The sequence below is a fragment of the Suricata suricatta genome, chromosome 13 (assembly GCF_006229205.1).
Source record: "Suricata suricatta isolate VVHF042 chromosome 13, meerkat_22Aug2017_6uvM2_HiC, whole genome shotgun sequence".
Classification (NCBI taxonomy): domain Eukaryota; kingdom Metazoa; phylum Chordata; class Mammalia; order Carnivora; family Herpestidae; genus Suricata; species Suricata suricatta.
In genome coordinates this window covers 80,079,676-80,086,205 of record NC_043712.1, presented here as the reverse complement: position 1 = coordinate 80,086,205, position 6,530 = coordinate 80,079,676, and the positions used below count along the sequence as shown (strand labels likewise).

Below are 6,530 nucleotides of genomic sequence, written 5' to 3'. Positions count from 1 at the left end.
CGATAACTTGCAGACCGTGGCGCAACTGGTCTCGACAGCGGAGGCGCCCGAATGCTGCCCGGGTGAGGTAAGTTTCCTGCGCGTCCCCGCTCCCTCCTCCTAGACCCTCCTCCAGGGCTGGGACTGGGGGTTGGGGGGCTCCGTGCCCCGATGAACCCCGGAGGTCGGTCTGCGTTCGCACTTGGTTGGCTGGCGCCGGGGGTAGGGTGGAGGGTGCGCGTGGCCGCCGGAGCGGGACCTTCGTTCCGCTGTGGCCCCAGCGGCGCGCTCCCCGCGGGCACCCACCCGCTCCCCGCCCGGAGCCTCCCACCCCCGCCCCGGGCCGCAGTGACCCTCGGGGTTCTCTCTGGGGTCACTTAAGCGGGACCTCTCTCCCCTTTTCAGAGGAACCGGCTGAGTTTGGCAGCAGGTGGAGAGATCTCCCACCCTCTCCGGGCACTAAACAGGCGAACTTGTTAGGCGCCCCTGGGATCTCACGAGGGGCTTGCGAGTCGGTGTTCTGGTCATTTCTGGCGCCGAAGCCGGCTTGCACAGGTGCGGTATGGCTTCTGTCTCAGTGCAGCAGCCGAGCTCGGCGTTCCGGCTGTTGTCTCCCCCCAGCCCGGTCAACGTGACGCCTCAGCAGCTGGGCCGAGGGGTGGGAATGTGGGGGCACCGGAGAGCGAGAATGCCAGGGCTCGATTTGCCAGGCCGGTGCCGGGAGTCGCTAAAACTGAAGACAACAAATGTCTGCTTATCTCTTATCTATGCAGATGAGCCTGTTGTATTCTAGCGCCCCCCCTCCCCCCCCAGTGGTCTCTGGTGCCCAGCGTGGTCGGGTAGAAACCTGGTCCAGAGAAGTTGTTTGGATAGGCTGATGAATTCTGAATTCCTTCATCTGATCTACTAAAATCAGGACTCTCACCAAGGAGATGCTAGTTACTCTGATGCTTTTTAAAGGCAGAGTGTTGCCTACCCCAAATACCCACCACCCCCATCTTCGCAGGACCTTTAATGACCCTTGAGAGACAGGTTGGGCCGCAGAATGTGTTAGTCTCCTGCAAAGAAAAAAATCGGGTCTCCCCGTCAGCACTCCAGAGCATGGATTTGGGGATCCTCCGTGGCCCCTCAGGTGAAAGGCACCCTCCCAGACTTCTCTCTTTTCCATGGAAGGGCTGAGAAGTGTCTGCAGTTGTTGGAGAAAGGCCCAAGGATTGGTTCCATCACCCCTGTGCTGGGATGAAGTGGAATCATGTCCCTGGAAGCGGGAGTCAGAACATTTCCAGCTGAAAGGAGGCCCCGGGAAAACAATCTTTCTCAGCCAAGCCCGTGCGGGTGGCACGCTGAGCTAGCATTGTGCACGGTCTCTGTGCCGAAGGGAATGGCCCGTTCTGGGTACAGCGATGGGGGTGGACACTTAGGACCATGCGGGAGAAAGCGGTGAGATCTGAGACTCATGAATAATGACATCTTAGTTGAGAAAGAAAACTGTTCAGAACTGAATGATAAAACCACATTACATTTTGGTCCAAATTAAGACTAGAGGGAATCTGATGAAAATACCTTGCATGCTATTTGTGAATGCTTTTCAGTGCTCATTAAATTCTGACCACTTCTGAGGAGGCAGGGCAAAGATGATTAACCACATACTCCAAAAGGAGCATGAAGCTCACAGATTCAGGGATTTATCAAGGTACCAAGGGGCTGGAATTAAGAGTCACAGCCACGTTCTCTGAAATAACCCCCTTACCCCATCACTGTCTAGTGCTGGCTCTTAACTTGTTTAAGGCTTTCAGGATGACCAGAGTGCTTCTGCATTTATTGTGGTCTGTGCTGTCTCACTGTGAATCACTGATCACATTTGACAGATGAGGAAACTGAGGTTTAGACCAGAATGGGACTTTTCCATGGTGTCCTGTCTAAACGAGTGGAGGTTACAAGATTGTAGAGCCCTTGATGTCCACTCCGCTGCTTTGCGGGTTATGCCATCATTGTGCTTGTGAGGGCGATGAGATAGCATGGATACCGCAACCCTCTAGGGGACTATTAAATATGTCTGCGAGTGACCGGAGTTCTAGTTCTAGCACTCTCTCTGGCTCTATGACCCAGGCCAGATCATACTGCTTCTGAGCTTTACATGTCCCCCACACACAACAAGAGATTCAAAATGGATTATCTTTCTCTTTCTAGTCTTAGCATTTTCTGAGGCTTATCAATGTATTTTTAATCCTCTCTAATCATTTTCTCTAAGGGAAGAGAGCTAATTTTTTCAACCTGCCTTAAGTAAAGGACTTAGCTAATTATCTATCTCACTTGTAATTTACTCCCTCTTCCATAGAGCATGCCCCACTTAGTGAGGGGAAAATATTCCAAGGGCACTTTAAGTTAGCGTCTGTATTGTTCAGTGTGACTGTTTGACTTGGAGCTATCCTGATGGGCTTATTTCCTGTAAATTACGTGTCAAGATTCACTTGACTATCTCACACGCAACTCATACCTTTGATATACTTTTAGCTCTGGAGTTTGTGTAGAGTAAACACTCAATAAATAGCTGTTGAATTAAGGAGGTGGAAGAAATCACTCATAAGGAAAACACATGCTGTGAAACAAAGCTAGCATCTCATGATGTAAATTCCCAACATCTGCTGACCCATAAGGTAATTTACCTACGGGAGGTACACCTCCTGAGGCTGGCGGATTCAGGTGCCTGTTGTTGTTCTCCTTCCTGGATACATCATATCAAGTGTTTTTCTTTCTCCATGTAGACAATAGACCCATGTTGTCTCTGTCATGCTCTCTTACTTGCCTTCCCTTCCCTTAGTTATAGCTGGCTATGCATTGCTGGAAATTGACTTAGGCCCTTTTATAAAAGTCTTGAGATGGAGAAACCCACCACTTTTTTTTTTTTTTTTGAGTAAATTTCAAGCAGCTGCTAATACTGGCTGGTGGTTTCACAGAGGAAACCTAATTAACAAAACCAACCTAGTTTCTGTTCCCTTTAAGGGTCCTCTTTCCACCTCTCCTTCCCATCTACACGGAAGTTGTGCTTTTATTTTCAGAAGAATGGTGAAGAATTAGAATGGTTCTGAAATATTATTAGTAGATCCAGCCATTGGGATTGAGGTGTATGTCTTTGTGATAAAGAATGTGAATGTTAAATAGTTCAGCAATTTGCCCTTTTTATGGGTAAGGCAACTGAGGCATAGAGGGGTGAATTGGCTTATTCAGGGTCACACACATGTTTAGCAAGAGGAGTAGGACTGATAGGGAATTCTCAGGAAAGTTGATATTTATGGTTGCACTGGGGGTGCTGGGGTGAAGGTGAATTTTGACTTTTAGAAATCGTAGAGATCAGGGCACCTGGGTGGCTCAGTTGGTTAAGCATCTGACTTCAGCTCAAGTCATGATCTTGTGATTCAGGAGTTCGAGCCCTGCGTTGAGCACTATGCTGACCACTGATAGCCCGGAACCTGTTTCAGATTCTGTGTCTCCCTCTCTCTCTGACCATCCCCTGCTCATATTCTGACTCTCAAAAACAAATAACATTAAAAAAAGAAATCATAAAGATTAACAGAAAACTTTACTTGTATAGTAGAGTGTCATAATTTTCAAAAATTTAGTATTGATATTTTTAAGTTTCTCATCCAAACAGATGCCATTAAAGAGAAAATGTCTGTTTTCATCTATTCACTATGATTCTCCTGACTTAGGTAGATCATCAGACTCAGAATTAATACTTTGTTCAAACCGGTGCTTGAAGAAAGGGAACTGTTTGAATAGAAATACAAATGTATGGTGGTTTTCCAGGCTTCTCTTCCTGGTAAATAAAACCAGAAGCCAAAGGTGGCATTGCTGTAGAGCTGGTAAAATCATAAATATGTATACATTTAATTTGCATTTTCATTTTGCTTGTACTTCAGTTAAATGGTGAGTCAGAACGTTTGATATCCTGGGGGGGGGGGAGTACATTTTTTTTTTTTTGACTATGGCTAGAACCTTCATTAGCTACACTGTAAAACATCAAGTCCTAAATGTGTTTGTTGCAGAAGCGTTTTCATTGTATCCAGTGTATTAACTGGAGTTGGAAGGAGTCCTTTCTTTTTTAGAAGCTGCCCAGTTAGAACTGTACATTATGTAGCTCAGAATTCATCTACAGCAAGTCTAAATGCAGGGAAAATCAGAGAGGAAACCTAGCCTTCCGTCTTATTTAATATTTTTTCTTAAAAATAAAAATCTAAACCTAATGTAGTGATGACATTTTTGAAATACTGTAAACAGTTGGCTACCACTGATGAAGGATTTTATTTAGCCAGTTCCTTTCAGTATAAAAGATGAGGCCCGAGAAAACAGGCTTGATTTTGTGTATTCAGTTTCAATTGTATCTACTTCAGTCTGGTTTTGTGGGAGACCTCGATAGAGGAACGCAGGAATTGTACTCGCAGAAGGCTACTCTTGGGTAAGGTGGATTTGAAACATGGATAATAATGGTGACATGGTTACATTGTTGACTCAGCAGGCAGCGCCTTGGCATTATTTTAAGTTAAAACTTGGACTTGATCGGACAGCTACATGAAGTGTGTGTTCTTCTAGTAGAAAGTCTCCTATGTTGTGTATGGGAATGAATAAACAACAGGTGTGCGGGATGTTTTGGGGCGTTTACATACCGGGTGAGCAGCTTCTTGAGACTCTTTTCTTTAAGAGTTTTAAAAAGGCACTTGCAAAATAGTGATGACCTGCAAAGCATTGCGTGGACGCTGTTCCTTCCACTAAAAATGGGCGAGTGTGCATTTCAATAGAGGTCCTGCAGGCAAGGGGTGGGCTTTCATCAAGCCTGAAGGCCAGTGGGTTTAGAAAGTATAATTATCTTGGATCGGAGCTCAAGTTCTGGAAGGAAAGATAGGACTATAAAAAAATTATCTTTTTGGTAAGATAGAGGTGATATTTAAGCCTTTGCATCCAGGAACTCTGAGCAGGGGATTTAAGGAGGACGACGTAGTTCTAGCAAGCTATAAAAATGCTCCGTAGATTGGCACAAGAAATGTAGCAGATTCAACATGTTGAGTAGTCGTGGGTTTTCAACATATAAGAATACCTTTTTTTTTTTTTCTTTCCTTTCAAACCATGCCCACCATCTTGATCTCTGGATCTTTGGTCCTAACATTTATTGATAAAGTAAGGAAACAAAAACATTGCTGCAGTGAAAAGCAATGTTATGATCTGCTTGAGGGAGTAGTAAGCTTATCATGGGTGTTTAGCTAATATTTATCAATGGGAAAGGTTAGTTATCAGGTACTACTTACCTTTGTATTCTTGGAACTTAGCATTTTGCTGGCAAAGAGTAGGTGTTTAATAAATTTGTATTGAACTATTGATGCGTTCAGACAAATATCGGTCTTTAGAACCCTGGAGTGTTTCATAATTATTCTAATGATTGTATGATTTTTCAGACCATTTAAGAAACATCAGTAGTTTCAGTACTTGATAGGGGTCCTTCATTTTTCATCACATAGAGTGTTTATTCACCAGACCTCCAGTCTTCTTTTAACCAGCATGCAGGGAATTATTTTTTTGCTTCTTTAGCAGAAATAATAATCTGGATATAAGATGTGCTCTTTCCTTTATTATTTACAAGTACCAGATCAACATATTTTTAAAGCACCTGGAGTGGCTTAGTAGCGAGTTTAAGCTCAGATACACAGGTGAGAATGGACTTTAAGCTTCTCTAAGTGTTTTCTTTAACGGATGTTTATTTTAGAGAGAGAGAGAGAGAGAGGCAGAGTGTGATTGGGGGAGGGGCAGAAAGAAAAATCAAGAAGCAGAATCTGAAACAGGCTTCAGGCTCTGAGCTGTTGTGGGGCTTAAACTCAGGAACCATGAGATCATGACCTCAACCGAAGTCGGACGCTTAACCGACTGAGCCACCCAGGTGCCCTACGCTTCTCTAAGTTAATGAGTTTAAGTGTGCCTCTTCTTGGGACATTGGCCTTTTGTGATCATCTGCCCTAAAAGGAACTCTCTTCATATGTTTTCTTCACTTCTCACAGTGGATATTTGTAAGGGCTTCGCTTGTTTTTCTATCGCCTCTGTCCACACTCCTACTCAACTGAAGAGTAGACACTCCTTGAGGTTAGAAGTCCTGATTGTTTCATACTATTTCTCAAGTATTTGGTACATAGTAGGTGCCTCCTTCGTATTTGAACAAACGGAGGAGTCTCATTCGTTGGAGATGAACTAGACCACCACTGAGGGCACTCAGGCCGAACGGGTTCAGCTAGGAAGACTGCTCTTTTTTTTTTAATGTTTTATTTATTTTTGATACAGAGAGAGACAGAGCATGAGAGGGGGAAGGGCAGAGAGAAGGAGACACAGAACTGAAGCAGGCTCCAGGCTCTGAACTAGCTGTCAGCACAGAGCCCGACGCGGGGCTCGAACCCACAGACGTGAGATCTGACCTGAGCTGAAGCCTGAGACTTAACCGACTGAGCCACCCAGGTGCCCCCGGAAGACTGCTCTTAAGGACTGTCTTAGCTCGGTGAGAATGCCGAGTCCTC

General features: G+C 45.0%; 1 protein-coding gene across 2 annotated transcripts in view; it reads left to right on the top strand.

Annotated features, from left to right (window-relative positions):
- Nucleotides 1–6,530, top strand: part of PIP5K1B (phosphatidylinositol-4-phosphate 5-kinase type 1 beta) — a 305,766-nt gene continuing 299,236 nt past the window's right edge. For both annotated transcript variants that reach the window (XM_029921176.1, XM_029921175.1), the window contains exon 1: nucleotides 1–67. The gene's annotated coding sequence lies outside the window, so the exon portion shown is untranslated. The remainder of the gene's footprint in view (nucleotides 68–6,530) is intronic.